The sequence below is a fragment of the Callorhinus ursinus genome, unplaced genomic scaffold (genome assembly GCF_003265705.2).
Source record: "Callorhinus ursinus isolate GAN/ISIS: 27379988/994484 unplaced genomic scaffold, GSC_fseal_2.0 scaffold511, whole genome shotgun sequence".
Taxonomy (NCBI): domain Eukaryota; kingdom Metazoa; phylum Chordata; class Mammalia; order Carnivora; family Otariidae; genus Callorhinus; species Callorhinus ursinus.
Window position 1 is genome coordinate 6,512 of NW_027397566.1, and position 16,728 is coordinate 23,239.

A 16,728-nucleotide genomic window follows, 5' to 3' on the forward strand; every position below is an offset into this window, starting at 1 on the left:
GTAAGCAGTTTCTTAAAAAGTTAAATATACACTTAGCATATGATGAAGCAATCCTACCATTAAGTATTTTACCTCCCCCAAAATGAAAACATACGCTCACACAAAGACCTGCACGTGACTGCTTTTAGCAGCTTTATTCATAATAGCCAAAAAACTAAGAACAACTCAAATGTCCATTAGCTGATGAATGCATAAACAAACTTGTGTATCCATACAACTGGAATACTACTCAGCAATAAAAAGGAATGAACTGCAGATAGATGCAACAAGCTGGATGAATCTCAAAAGGATTATGCTGAGTGACAGGAGCCAATCACAAAAGACTACATACTGTATGATTTCATTGATAAGACACGGTGGGAAAGGCAAAACCTCAGGGACAAAAATGAGGCTGGTGGCTGCCAGGGGCTGATGGTGGGAAAAGGGGACTGACTGCAAACAAAAATGTTCTGTATCTCAGATGTGGTGGTGGTTACGTAACTATATGTTTGCCAAAACTCATCAAACTGTATACTTAAAAAGTAAGTTTTATTTAATGAAAATTATACCTCAATAAATCTGACTTAAGAAAAGAATAAAACAAACATAAACAACTAAGTGAAAATAAACATAAGAAAAATCAACTTACAGTTTTTCCAATTCAAGGGTCATCATGAGGATGCTCTCAATTGTTGGAAGTGACACCTGTGTTGTTCCCATGTCTCTGAAGGAGAAAGTCCAAACAAGAATGATACCCAACACAAAAATTCTATACTTAAAAAGAGACTTAACAACATGTGATTAGTTAAATTCCGTCAAGCCAGCTCAAGAGTTAACTTGCTATGGACAATAATTTCAGAGAACATTTATTGAAGAAATTTAAATTTATGTGCATCATCAAATTAATCCCCGTGGTGATGAACAGTACAATCTCTTTTTACCATTATCCTACTTCTCATTCTCAATTGCATCCACCTCTCTTGATTAATCCTTTTTTTAAAATAATGTACATCTTATTCCACTTTGCTTTTTGAGACAAATGATATTTCTACATACATGATAAATGATATTTCTGCGTACATCTGCATGTTCCATATCTGTATGTGTTCTTCAATACTGCTTTCTTCCTCTGCAGGCTGTCTTGCCTATACACATTGTTTCTTTGCCAATAATTCTTATTTCAATAACCCAGTTAAATTTAAATTATGACTTTTTAACCAAAATGCAAAACACTTAATCTTTAAAAAACAGCAGAAATCATCTCATGAGCCATGAGATTGTTGTAATACTCACAAATATTTTAATGCCGGCAATTTAAAAAGATATGAATCTTCAACAGTTGTCAGAGGGTTACGACTGAGAATTCTGAAAAATGCAATGGAATTAAAATTATCTGCATTTTCAATAACTACCATGAAAGTTTATGTTCATTTTTTTGGTATGGGACTTGAAGGTTAAAAGTAATCATTTTCTGCCTCTGCCTATAAATCTGTAAAGCAGTCTCCCTTTGGGAACTACCCAGGTCTCTGAATGATAAAGTGGGAAAGAGAAAAAACATTTTTTTTTAAGTGGATGGCAAAGAACTTCTCAGGTTGAAAACCCCAGAAGAGACTACACTAGTAGGAAGCCCTGGCTCTGTAGGAAATACTATTTCTAGTGTCCTCCATGATTTAAGGTGCTTTTCTCTTATCTCTAGAAATTTAAAAAATTCCACAGTTTAAACCACCCAGTTAAAGACAAAAAGAGGACCAATTCCTCAGTTTTGGAGCCAAACAATAGGGGCTAAATGTAGGAGGAACTGGTGAAAGCTATACTCCCACCACATGTTCCGTGTACCCTTGTATCACAGCCTTTGTCATGGCATGTCATCACCTATTTCCTTGTCAATCTCCTGGACGGTCAGCTCCTTGAGGGCAGGGACCATACTTGATTGTCATTGTCCCTGTGCCTGACATAGTGCTTGTTATTTACTAGTTATTTAATGAATGTTTGTTGAATAAGTAAATAACATTTTGTCATTCTATGACACAAGTTTTTATTCCAAAATGTTGAATAAATTTTCTTCTCAATGCTTGAAAAACAAAAAAGGTGAAAGAAATAGGATGAAAGAAAAGAAAATCTTCCTTGAGGTTGACTCTACTCAAGAATCATTGCTGTCCTTTTGCCAAATATTAGAAAGATAATCATCACAACCAATGCTATTGGACTGTAAGATATCTGTGATCCGCATTTCACATTTAATCCTCACAATAGCCTTATGTGATAGATATGATCATCACCCCATTGTATAAATGAGGAAACCGAGGTACAGAGAGGTTATGTCATTTGTCCTAGATTGTCAAGGGAGTCAGAAGCAGAGCTGGAATTTGAATTCCGTTTTGACTTCAAAGCCTGTGTTTAACTCGTATGAAGCAAAGGGGATTTAAAAATACTGTTACCTTCAACTTAACTTTGAGAGCACTAAATATGGATATACTTTGTTGAACTTCATCTCTCCATCTGGGAGAGCTTCTCTGAGAATTACATTTTCTATTTTTATTCCTTTTCTCTAATCGTCTCCCATGATTAAGTGTTTAATTAGCCATGGTCATTGAGACTTTAGAGATTTAAAACCATGTTATAGGCAAATCAGTTAAAATGGGAAAGTGAGGACATCTGAAAATTCATCTCTCGTAAAAGCAACAACAACAATGACAAAAACTGGCAAAAATGGTCAGAATTAACTTTTTTAGAAGTTTCGAAAATTTAACCAACGGGCTTGCAGCAACCCAGAGAGCATTTATTAAATAAAAACTAATTTCTATAAGAACAGTGAGATCTGTTGTTTTAACTTGTCCTAGACCTCTGCTCTCTATCCTGATGGTCACCTTGAAAAATAGCCCACATCCCGGGGGAGCAAAATGGAGCTGGATTTCCTTAAAGCCTCATTTTCAGAGAGCTGTCATTGTTTTAACTGTATAGTGGGTTCCCTGGAAAACCTCACTTGAAAAGCTTGTCTTTGACCTCACTGAGAGCTGCACAATGCTAAAAGCCTCTTCTTCTCAAGGGGCATTTTTAAAAAACAATTACAGGTAAATGTTTTATCCTGGTGGTCGTGTGAGGCAATGGATTAACAGGAGGGACAAAAAAATAGCCTAACCAAAAAGCTTAAAAGGAAAAAGCTGAGAAATAAGATGTCCACAGAGATTTTGAAATGCTTCAACATATTCCTGGGAAACCAGAAGACCACAAGACATATTCCTAGGAACGTAGGAAAAAACTTAGCACTAATAAATGGGGTCAGCAAGGTTGCACGATACACGATCAATGTGTAAAAATTAGCTGTATTTCTATACGCTAGCAATGAGTAGTCCAAAATGAAATTAAGAAAACAATTCCATGTGTAACAATATTAAAAAGAATAAAATACTTAGGAAAAAAATTAACCAAAGAAGTACAAGACTACACTGAAAACTATAAAACCTTGTTGAAAGAAATTAAAGAACATCAAAATAAATGGAAAGATATGCCACGTTCATGGATTAGAAGAAAATATCGTTAAAATGGCACTATGCCCCAAATTGAACGACGGTTTCAGCACACTCCCTATCAAAATCGCAGCTGACTTCTTTCCAGAAATTGGCAAGTTAATTCTAAAAATCATACATCAAATCAAAGGACCCAGAATAGCCAAAACAATCTTGATAAAGAAGAACAAAGTGGGAAGACTCATGTGTCCTGGTTTCAAAACCCAATTCAAAGCTATAGTAATCATAGTGTGATACTGGCATAAGAATAGACATATAGGGGCGCCTGAGTGGCTCAGTCGTTAAGTGTCTGCCTTCGGCTCAGGTCATGATCCCAAGGTCCTGGGATCGAGCCCCGCATTGGGCTCCCTGCTTGGCGGGAGGCCTGCTTCTCCCTCTCCCACTCCCCAAGCTTGTGTTCCCTCTCTCACTGTGTCTCTCTGTCAAATAAATAAATAAAATCTTTAAAGGAAAAAAAGAATAGACATATAAATCGATGGAACAGAACCGACTGTCCAGGAATAAAGACTCACATTTATGTTCTATTAATTTTCAACAAGGATGCCAAAACAATTCAGTGTGGGAAGACTGGTCTTTTCAAATGGTGCTGGGACAGCTGTATATCCACATACAAAATAATGTAGTTGGATTCTTACACTTCATACCATATATAAAAATTAACTCGAAATGGACCAACTACCTAAATGGAAGAGCTCAAGGTATAAAACTAGGAATCTTTCTGACCTTGGATTAGGCAACAGCTTCTTAGACATGACACCAAAAGTACAAATAACCAAAGGAAAAATAAATAAAGTGGACTTTATAAAAAACAGACTTTTATGCTTCAAAGGACATTATCACAAAAGTGAAAGACAACTCACAGAATGGGAGAAAACATTTACAAATCATATGTCGGATAAAAGTCTAGTATTCAGAATATCCAGAATATAGAGAACTCTAACAACTCAATAAAAAGAAAAATAATCAAACTTTTAAATTGGCGAAGGATTTGAAGAGATGGTTCTCCGAAGAAAATACACAAATGGCCAATAAGCACATGAAAAGATGTTCGATGTCTTAAGTCATTAGACAAGTACAAATCAAGGCTATAATGAGATATTACTTTACACTCACTAAGATGGCTATAACCAAACAAACAGACAATGATAAGTGGTAGCAAGATTATGGAGAAACTGGAACCTTCATACACTGGTGGAAACACAAAATGGTGTAGTCACTTGTGGAAAACAGTTTGGCAGTTCCTCAAAAGGGTGAAACATAGAGTTACCACATCACCCAGCAATTCCACTTCTAGGTATGTACCCAAGAGAATTAAAAACCTATGTCCACACAAAACCTTGTATATGAATACTCAGCAGCATTACTGATAATAGTCAAAAAGTGGAAACAATCCAAATATCTAATAACTGAGGAATGAACAAAATGTGATGTATGTATACAAGGGAATATTATTCAGCCTTAAAAAGGAATGAAGTACTGAGACATGCTACATGGATAAACCTCGAAGCTAACATGCTGGGTGAAAGAAGCTAGACACACATTTCTACGAAATGTCCAGAAGGGGCAAATCTACAGGGACAGAAGGTAAATTAGTTGTTGCCAGGGCCTGGGAGGAAGGGAGAATGGGGAGTCACAGGTGATGGGTATGGTATTTCGTTGTGGGGCTGATGGAAATACCTTGGCATTAGTGCTGACTATTGTCTGTCAAAGTATACCATTGGACTGTATACTTTATAATGTTGCATATTATATTATGTGGATTATATGTCCATTTAAAAAAAAAGAACCATATTGTGATAAATAGAGCACCAGTTGTCAGAAGACCAAATGTGTTGGTAGGTGGAGAAAAGGGGAGTAAAGGCTCAGACTCTTCCACAACGGAGGTCGGAGGGTGCCAATGGTGAGGCTGGGAGCCATGCTTTTTCTGGGCGGGGGTGGGGGTTGGGAGGCAGCGGGGGGGGGGGGGGGGGGGGGGGGGGGGGGGGGAAGAACCATGCATTTTTGTTCTTGCCTTGGAAACTCCCCTATTCTTCTTATTCTAGCCCATTCGTCTAGATTTTTTTCAGTACCATTAACATGTTGGATTTGTAACACTAGTTAATATTGAATAAGAGAATGTTACAAAGAGAAGAATGTGAGTGTCACATGTCTGGTTAAGCACCGTTCCTCAACGTTGAGGCTTTGCATGTCCTTTGCTTTGAAAAAAAAAAATTGGCATTAAAATCTATAAGCTCATTGCTGGGCTCTGTGCAAGTGAGTTCCTCCACCTGTGCATGTTTCTCTGTTTTCCAAAATGACTATAATGCGTTATGTAGCCAAAACCATTTAGCAATTAGTTATCCTTCCCCCCCCAAATTATCTCAGTTCTCTAACCCTCCACTCTTTCCTGGGTGCTCACCCATGGCCTTGTATCCATCAGCTGTTTCCTCTTAACCAGACAGCCCTTGTCCTACTGAGATTAACATCCTGCGTTTATCCCTAGTGAAACCAAAATATAGGGCCACTCTAAATTATCCTATTTCCTCCTCCTGTCTTTAGTGCTGTCTTTCCTTCATGAAAGCTGTGCCTGGGGGAAGGACAGAATGAGAAGTGACCCAACAGTTTACATTTGGGGGACTCCACAGTAACTGTTTTTCTACAAACCACAAAACGAATGGTTTTAGAGGCACTGAGGACATCACACTAGAGACCATTTCCCTTTCAGTTCAATTCCCTCATTTTACAGATAAAAAGTGTGCTGACTCCTAGTCCATCAGCTTTTTGATATTCACGGACTTAATCTTTATAGGAGTAAAACATAACAACAGTTATGAGGCTTCAAAGGCTGTCTCATAATCAAAGTTGAAGAAATATTGTTCTAAATGATTTTTAAAAATATGCCTTATTTGAAGAGGAAAACTCAAGTATTTTTGCAAAAGCCTTTTGCTGTAGAGCAACGGGACAGATTAAAGGTAGCTCACAAAATAAGGGAACATTTCTTTCCTGTTGTTTTTTTCCTCCAAATTCGTCTATACAGGTCCAGACAGATGGGCTATGTTTCCTTTCTATTAACTGAGCAGACAGAGAAGAACTGAGGACTGAAGCATGTCATCACTGTCCTGAATGTACTGAAATCCTAACAGCCTTAGCTGAAAACCTGTCCAAAGCAGGCAGTGAAAATAAATTTAAAATAGGACCAACTCCAAACTATCTCTGCTAGAATCCGAAGGCAGGCAGGGAAAACTGGCTCCTTGGAGGAAGGCAGTCCAAGAAATAAGCAGAGTGACCTAGAACCTGTTCCAGTATGTTTGAAGTACTTGGGGATGGAGTAACCCCTTTCCTTTATTCATCTACATAGGTCCATGAGCCACGAGAACATGACCCCCCATGTGAAGCTCCTCAATACAAGACATCTAACTTCATGACGTAAGTCCTTTCTCGGGGCGGGGTGGGGGAGGGCGAAGTCTAAAGAATCTGAAATGGTGGGCCTATATTTTAATCAAAGTTCTGAGAATAGCTTTGAAGAAGAGTTCCTGGCAGCGAGGAACAGCAAAAGAAGCAAGGGCCCCTGGAATCAGGAAGACCTAGGGTTGAATTCTGGCTGTCACATCCTGGTGAAGTGACTGGAGTAACAAACATCTCTGAGTCTCACTTAGCACCATTTACCTCATAAGGCAATCTGAGGATTAAATGAAAGAGCATGTGCAAAGCACCTCACATAAGGCTGGGCACAGAGTAGGTGCCTAGTAATAATGATGTTACATTTGCACTGGGCAGTGAGCAGAAAATCTGGGGATGCCCAGAGGTGGCATGGCCAGGAGCTCCAGAAGCATGGGACTGCCATAGGGAAAAGGAGCTCTCTGCTCTAAAGGTCCTATTCCAGTTAGAAACCAACTCCAAGAGACAACGCACAACACGCCAAAGAGTCATCATTCAGCTCCTACTCCAAGGGAATGAGGAGCTGCCTTACTTGCAAAGCTCCTAGGCGGCTCTGCCACTTATTAACAGTGTGAACCTAGTGACCCAATGTCTCTGAGTTTCAATTTCCTCGTCCCCAAAGTGGGGATAACGATATCCACATTGCAAGAGCTGTTGGAAACATGAAAATAAGATATAGTATGAGAGAGCATGTATTGAGCATTTCCCATCCAGGCACTATCTGAGAGTGTTGGGCACACTATCTTGCTTGTATGATACGTAAAGGTCCCTAGCCTACTGCCTGGAACACAGTAAGTGCCTACTAGAGGTAGGTAATAAAGAAATGTTATGGGGCAGAGGAAGAACTACTCTGCTTCCAAGAGAAAGAAGATATGTTGTTAGGTACGTGGGAAGAATAAGATGCGGCTGGGAGAAGGAAAGTATAGTAGTTGCTGGGTAGGACTATGTCAAACCTTTTGAACTATTACAAAGAGAAAATAATAAAACAGCCACCCGAAGTTCCCTCAAAGGACAGACCTCAGTTATTATTTTCATCCTGAACATTTATGCCTTTCTGAATCGGACAAGAAGCTGCCAGGATTTCCAGTACATAGCAAAAAGTGATGACGATACCCTGCAGTGTATAAACTTGTGTGTGCACACAGCCGTCTAAAGGAAACCGATACCGGATGACGGGGGAGCATTAGGGTGTCTCTGTGACTGCAGCTCGATTTGCCTTCACAGTGTGGCCACAACTGCCTCAATGGTATTCTCAATAGTGAGGTAAATAATTCAGTAGGGATAAGGCTTAGATTTTCCTCATTCTCTCTTAGTGCTTATGTTCTTGGCACAAGACTGATGCACCACAGACAAGCCGGCATGTGGACGTGATCTACGTGGATAAGGTAGAGCCCTCTACATTGTAGAGTCCTTCAGTTTCTAAAATCATGGAGCTTGTACTGTTAGAACCAATGAAGTGACTAAAAGAATTTTAAAAAATAAGCCATCAGTCTGGACCTGTGTAGGTGAATGAAGGAGAAGCACTTTAAAGTCCGAAAAAAAAAAGTATACTTAACATTTACGATTATCAAACACTGCTGGTTTTCCATAATATATTTCATTCCTGATTTCATCTGAAAGAGATATGATTATTACTACCATTCAAAAAGTGGTAGCTTATTGAAACAAAATGAAACAGAAACCCCCGAAAGTGGTACCTTATTAATAAGTTCTTGGAATGTCTTTGAGGTGGGTTTCAGATTTTTGTTTTGCCAGCACAGCAGAGAACAGGCTCATTGGGTTTCTCCACCAAGAGGTATAACGTCTCAAACTCACCACCTTTACCAAGCACGCTATAACACCAAGAGTCTCTTACAAGAGTCTGAATTTCATTATAGTTAGGTGGGCAACATAGGAAAAAATCGGGTGGAATCAGGTGATAAAAATTCATGGATTCACTGAAAAACAGTCACCGAGTGCCATGGCCACTCAAAATAGACTTTACCACACTGCTAACTAGTTCACTCTGTGTTTATCAATAACTTAGAGGCTTCATTCAAGAAACTTCCTGAGTTATAATTACCTGAAACCCAGGGGTAAATAAAGGATCTTGGGGGGCCCGAACCTCATCTACTTTGGGAAATCCTGTCTAATAAAAGCATGCAAAATTATGAATACAAAAAATTGCTAGGACCCCCTCCCAAGACCTTGGAAGGGGCCTGTGTAAATGAGGAGCCCTGAAGCGTAAGTTTGAGATAAATCTACCTCAGCTGGGGCCTCTAAGTTTCACAGACTAAGTTAATGCCAGAGAAAATATCGCTTCAACTTATAGAAACCAACTCCAAGAGACACAGGTTATATGTCACATAGGTAATAACATGACCTAATTCAAGGGGTAGCATCTTCCCTTGGCAACTTGCCTTTGAAAAGAGATGCAATAAAGTCTATATCTCACTATGGCAAACATTTCCTGAAGCGGACTAGCTTTGTCTATTAGAAAAATGTGGCTCCAAACAAAGGAGCCTCGCCCCCAATACACACTTACTATATTGTGATTTTTTCAGAAGGAACCGTGAATTCGTTTCAGTAGAGCAGCTCTATTCAAACCATGTGACATGTGTACGAATTTATTTTCAACGCCAGCTAGCTCTGGTTCTTTAATTACCTTTTTCTGTCATTTAAGATGCACGCATCATGGAACACTGCACCGAAAACTAATGATGTAATATATGGTGATTAACATAACAATAAAAAATTTAAAAAAAATTAAAAAAAAAGATGCACGCAGAAACTCAACACAAACAAGTTGTTGCCTCATCCATTACGAATCTTTCCTATCCTGCAACCCGTTGCCTACTTTGTCACCCCCCACCTTGTGACCCTGCTGTACAGATGCCCGCATGACTCCCGTGTGCTTTTCCCTCAACACCCATCTTCCTCCTCTGGTATGAAAGTTTCTTGGGGGCAGTCTTCTTTGCACCCCCAGTATTTAGTACAGCGTCGACACGTGGTGGGCATGGCACTCGGTGACTGTTTTTCAGTGAATCCATGAATTTTTATCACCTGATTCCACCCGATTTTTTCCCATGTTGCCCACCTAACTATAATGAAATTCAGACTCTCGTAAGAGACACTTGGTGTTATAGCGTGCTTAGTAAAGGTGGTGAGTTTGAGACGTTATACCTCTTGGTGGAGAAACCCAATGAGCCTGTTCTCTGCTGTGCTGGCAAAACAAAAAACTGACCCTGAGGACTCCTTCCACGAGTGAGGCATCAGCAAATTGAGAGGAGAGAGGAGGCTGCTACAGATGGACGTCGGCGGCAACAGTTACTCAGCTCCAGACGCACCCTCAACACCTTCATCCATTCTAAAATAAACTGTGTGAAATTGTATTTCTGAACCACGAGACAGATAAGATAGTCTTTTCCAAAGTCAGGTTTAGAGGAAGATCTTCACCTTGTGTCTAAACTGCCCCTCAGGCCATTGAACATACCCACTATGACTTGATATGTCATAGAGAAATCACGGAATTTTCCAGCTGAAAGGGAATAACAGGCTTCTTACTGAAGAACAGTCAGGAAAGAAAGCATATGAAATTAGGCTACAGCAATGTATGTTCTTTATGAACGTTTTCCCACACTACAACTTAACATAAACGCATCGTTTTCCGTACCTCAAAGGTTCCTACTGCCCCCGGATAGTTTACTTCAGAGGTATATACTTTTTGCTCTGGGTGACTGGGGAGAGAAGTGCCTTGTGGTAAGTTTTCAGGAGTTCTTTCTGCTTTACCATTTAAAAGAAGCTGATGGATGAGGAAGGACCCACACTTTTGCTCCCTGGACAACTCCGTGCTAAACTTAGTTGTTCGAAGCTTTACTTTGCATGTCTTGAAGCAGTTAGGAACTTTGCACATGAGCAGGAATCAAAGTTAAATTCAAAAGTGGAATTTCAAGGACCATGCACCTATTGGAGAAGCATCATTGTCATGGAGTCCCAGGATAATGCTGATTTGGCTGTTATTTGCTTGGGGTCTTTTATTGCCCACACCAAAGCTGAGTCCTAGAGAAAGCGGAGTGTGCCATTTATGAGACAGACAAGTCTCTTGGCCTCTTTGTACCTTAGTTTCCTCATTTGAAGAAATGAATAGATTTTAAGACATACTTTTCAGAGTTCATACTAGGCTTATTACACCCACTGAAGCAATAACTGTATGGTGTTTTTACACAGTTATTTTTTTTTACATGTATTCATTTTCTATTTCACTTACAACTTGTGTAAAAACTGCATTCCATGCCAGGCCTGAAATGTTCCAAAGCTCAGTTCTGTGAGTAAATTGCAACCAAGATTTCTAAAAAAAAAAAAAAAAAAAAAAGACACAAGGAAAAGAAGAACAAAAGATATTCTTTCAGAACATTTATCCTTTGGCAGTGATTCCAATTTACATATGATGAAACATAACCTCAATACTCTCTCCATACACTGAAGAAATCTCACTATGGAAGATACTTTTTAAAAAAATTTTGCATGAAAGATTTATACTTTCATGTTTATACCTGTGGTGCATTAGATACAAATCAGTAAATGTTCAATAAATACTTGTGTTAAGTAATCTTTATTTCTCTAGAAAAATGTTTCACAACAACGGTACTAGTGACATCTATGGTTGGATCGTCTTTGTTAGGAGGGGCGGTCCTGTGCACTGGGGGTTGTTTAGCAGCAATTCAGGCCTCTGCCCACTAGATGCCGTAGCTCATCTACAGTCTGACAACCATAAATGTTTCCAGACACTGCCAAATGTCATCCGGGTGCAAAATCACCCCGGTTGAGAACCACTGCTCTAGAATGATTCAGTCTGATCTGTATAAAATTCTCACACTAATCTTTGCTACAAGCAAAAAAGATTTGCTACATTAATTTTAGTAGCTTTCTACTAATAAAATTTCAATCATATTTCAAAATGATTCTAACAAAGAGGCTTACAATTAAGTTTAACAAAAATTCCAAGTATAATGAAATTATATTTGTAACTTACATAAACTGCAAAAAAGGTAGTGGTTCAAATGCACGTCTTTCAATAGATTGTATTTTATTGCAGGATAAATCTCTAGGAAAAGTAAAAGGAAAATATTGCCTCAATTATCTATTAGATATCTAATTAGTAGGATGACAGTACTGAATAAGTAGCTTTTGCCTACACTCTGAATCTCAGGAATTGTTTCTTGAACCTTCCAGAGCCCCTAACTCTACTTACCCTCTCCTCACCTCTCTTAAAAGAGTCTCACCTTCAAGATCTTCATAAATAAAATCCACAACTATAGATCTTGATAGATCTTGGAAGTAACCACTCCTGAGAGCAGAAGAATTGATTAGAGGATCTTTTGTGGTCTCATCAATTTCTAGATTATGAGGTCAAGGTTTTTATCTCCACATACAATTATAATTTCTTTTTTCAAAAGGTTTATTTATTTATTTATTTCAGAGAAAGAGAGCGAGCGAGCGAGCGAGCGAGCACAAGTAGGAGGGGCAGAGGGAGAGGGAGAGAGAATCCCAAGCAGACCCTGCACTGAGCACAGAGCCCAAGCGAGGCTCCATTTCAGGACCCTGAGATCATGACCTGAGCTGAAACCAAGAGTCAGATGCTCAACCAATTGTGCCACCCAGGTGCCCCTTATTTTATATTTTTTTAAAAGATTTTATTTTTCTCCAGTAATCTCTATACCCAATGTGGGTTTCGAACCTACAACCCCGAGATCCAGAGTCACTTGCTCTACCAACTGAGCCAGCCAGGCACACCTTAACCATCATTTGAAACACCTATTTTTAATATTGGTATAAGAATTCCCACACTGAAATCCTTAATCTGTTCTCTTGGTAACTTAATATGTATTGATAATTGATAATACTGCTTACATAATTTACCTGCTTAGTTAAATATTTAATATTTATTTATTTTAGCTTAAATTATAAAAAAATTCTGGGTTAATGGCATTCAAATTAATCTAAGTGTTCTATATTTTCTTGTCCTGTAGGTGATAATTTGAGGTTACCTTTAATTCCTCTCATTTTATTAAACCAACTTTTAGAAACCTTTTCTGTAAAAGCCAGATAGTAAGTATTTTGGGCTTTGCAGGCCACATGCCATTTCTGTTGCATATTCTTCTCTTTCTCTTCTTTTCTCTTTTATAGCCCTTTAAGACTGTAAAAATCATTCTTCACTCATAGGCTGTATAAAGACAGACCATGGGTGGGATTTGATCCATGAGCCATAAACTAAATATAAATGTAAGCAGATGGTATATGAACACTTAGGAAACAAGGTTCCTATGGGTGTCCATAATTGCTCAGACCTCATTACCCCTTTCGCTCTGTAGGGTCTTTTTCTGTCTATATCTTGTATATAAAATTAAAAAAACTGAAAACGCATAGAAGATATTTAATGCTAGAGATGGGCTGGGGCCCTACAGACTTACAGAACTGTAGAATTTTATTGTTAGAAGGAATTGTCGCAATTATCTAATTTGCACCCCATATTTGTTTTATAGATAACTAAAAAGTCATAATAAATGATTAATTAACTTACAAATACTGGAGTGATAGTAGGCCTTCAAATGAGTCCTTATGTAATTCGGTCAAATAATTTTCCCTGAGAATTCTGAAAAATGAAAAGGTTATTTTTGCATCAAAATGCAAAATAACTACAACTATTTACTACCTAGGACTAACTTCCATATGGGAGAGGAAACCTGGGTAATGGTGCCCCCTAAATACACTAATTCTTATTTAATTTAGGAGTACTGATCTCTGCTCTGTTTCCATTCAAATCCTTCTTTTCATGTACTCCTTGTGTCCATCTCTCTCCATCTCTCTCTCCCTCTCTCTCTCTCTCTCTCTCACACACACACACACACACACACACAATCCTATCCACTCTTTGCACCAAAATGCATATTTAAAGCCTACTCTCTGGATCACAAAGTCTCTGCTAGAACCCAGCTCTCGGTGCCAACAACCCTGGCAGAACTGCCATTTCCTCCTCTCTCTTCCCAAATTCTATTCGGAAGCCCCATATACAACTATAGCAGTGTGGCAGAGAAAGCCATTGGTTTTTTTTCTCCCCGACTAAAAAATATTCTTGAGAACTAAAAAAATGTTCATTAATAAATGTTCAGTTTAGTAATTATCAAGCAAATACTCATGTAACACTATTCATGTCAAAAAGCCCTGCCTGCATCCCAGAAGCCCCCATTGTGCCCCTTCCAATCACAACCCTCTCTCTGATTCCCCAGAAGTAACCACTATCCTGACTTTAATAATAATTTCCTTGCTTTTTGGGTTTTTTTATTTTTTTCAAGATTTATTAATTTGAAAGAGAGAGGGGGGGGGAGGGAGAGGGAGAGAGAGAGAATCTCTAGCAGACTCCCCACAGAGTGTAGAGCCCTGTCCCACGACCCTGAGATCATGACCTGAGCCCAAGTCAAGAGTTGGGTGCTTAACCAACTGAGCCACCCAGGCCCCCCCCAATTTCCTCGCTTTTTAAATGTAGTTTTACCTAACATATGGCAGCTGTAAACAACATAATTTAGTTTTGCCTCTTCTTGAACTCTATATAAATGGAATCATATTTTATGTATTATTTTCTATGTTGCTTCTTTCATTCAACGTTATCTTATAAATTCATTATATTGTTGCGTGTAGCTGAGGTTGCTTCATTTCAATGCCTAGTATTGCATGTCTTGCTACATGTGGCTACCGAATACTTGGGAGTAGCTAGCGTGACGGAGGAGCTGAATTTTTAATTTAGTTAATTTCAATTATTTTAAAATTTAAATTAAAAAACTGATACTCAACAGTTATTAGAAAATGTTTAAATATGTTTGCAAGGATGTGAGGTTAGCTTTTCAACTGTAAATTTTATGAAATCTAAATACAGTCAAGTATCTCTGATAAGAAAATTAGTAACCAAATTGAGATTTCAAAGAGGCAGTATGGGAAAAAGAACATAAACTCTCTCATTAACAATTTTTATACTGAGTACATGTAGAAATGATAATATTTTGGATATTTTGAAGACAGTTTAAATGTAGACTATCTTATTAATAATGTATCTAATGATTACACGTTGAAATGATAATATTTTGGAGATAAGAGCTAAACAAAATATATTAACATTTATGTCATCTCTTTTTACTTTTAATTTTTAAGTGGCCACCAGAAAATTTGAGATGACTTGTGTGGCTTACATTATATTTCAAATGAATAGTATTCCATTTTATGACGATACCACACTTTATTTATTCATTCTACTGTTGGTGGATACCAGAGTTTTCTCGTTTTTAGTTATTACAAACAGTGCTGCTTTGAACATTCTTGTACTTGTGCCTAAGTTTCTCTAGGATTTAATAGGGGTACAAAATTATTTTCCGAAGAGGTTGTGCTATTTCAGGTTGGCCGATGGAAATATGCCAAGTCTCTACCCTCCCAACCTCCACCAAAATCCCTAAGAATGATAGAAAAGATAAATTTAAAAATCCACAGCCTTAGCTCAAAGCCACGGGAGTAGCTTCACAAACACTCCCCTCCTAAGAAATGCCCTGGAGCGACGACAGGGTGGTTAGCTGGGGTCGTGCAGGAGGGCAAGCGGTGGCCCGGCAACCCCGCACCCTTCCTCCTTGGACCAGGCAACAAAGGGTGTCTTCCTCCAGCCTGGAGCAGTTGGTGTTAGGAAAGGGCAGGGTCCCAGAACCCTGAAGGCAGGGAAGCAAGGCCCTCTCTGACTTGCCACTAGAAGTCACCTCCCACCTCTTCCTTAATTCTTAGGGGAATCCACCACAGAAAAACAAGCCCCAGCAGCTCATTCCACCTCTTCCCTAGTGCCAGAAAACAGAAGCGGTAGAATCTCAACTACAAAGATAAATTGCACTCAGCAATGACCAAACAGTATGAGAAAGCCAACTCCACTAAGGACAGAAAATAAAAACAAACATAAGAGCTCAAAGCCAATGAATCAAAGTTAACGGGGAAAGCCCAAGGGGAGTTTAGAATAGCATAATTAATATCCTCAGACAGGTGTAAACAGTACAGTAACTCAAGATTATATGAATGAAAAGTGTTATCATTAATAAAAAACTCAGTCTATGAGCAGCAGAAATTGTAGTTGAATAATTAGAAAACAGAGCTCTGGCTTCTTATCAGTACTTGAAATTATATCTATTTATTATATTTACATATTTGTTTTTATATTATATATTTGTAAACCCCTCGAGAACTGGGTTATTTGGTCAATTTTGTTCTGGAGCCTCTATCCCAGGCATGTAAAAACAGTTCCTGGCACATAGTAGAGGCTCCATAAATATCTGTTGAATGAGTAAGTGACAGGTATCAATATGCAAACATACTACCTTTATTTAAAACAAATTATCCACTTATTATCACTGATGAGGATAAGTACAACTTAATAATAAATAATAATGTCTTTATAATAATAATAAATTATAATAATTTATAATAATAATAAATGTCTTTCTCCAGCCCCACCCCTTAATTTGTGACACAATCTCAATCTTTTGAGACAAGAACCTTCTGAGAATTTCAAAAAAGCTATGGACCTTTTCCCTAGAAACCTGCACTTTCTTGAATATGTGCAAAGGTGTGCACGTGATTTCAATTTGGGAATCATCCCTTCAGGGCACAGGTCTGTGAGGAAAATGGATTGAATTCGGAGGAGGGCCAAACTTGGATGGATAATAAAATGATATATCACATATTGGTTGTAGATATCTCAAAATATCATTTATTCTCATCACTACCTTGAAGTTTTAATTGTTAT

At 38.4% G+C, this 16,728-nt stretch overlaps 1 long non-coding RNA gene and 1 other non-coding gene across 2 annotated transcripts; both read right to left on the reverse strand.

Annotated features, from left to right (window-relative positions):
• Positions 1-608: 608 nt before the first annotated feature.
• LOC112814489 (uncharacterized) lies at positions 609-13,751 on the reverse strand. Its single transcript, XR_012377376.1, has 5 exons — positions 13,483-13,751; positions 11,935-12,006; positions 11,170-11,250; positions 1,273-1,344; positions 609-703 (listed from the first exon to the last, which is right to left on the reverse strand). It is a non-coding gene; the product is annotated as an uncharacterized lncRNA (long non-coding RNA).
• On the reverse strand, positions 12,619-12,691 carry TRNAQ-CUG (transfer RNA glutamine (anticodon CUG)). The gene has a single exon. It is a non-coding gene; the product is annotated as a tRNA-Gln (tRNA).
• Positions 13,752-16,728: the final 2,977 nt, after the last annotated feature.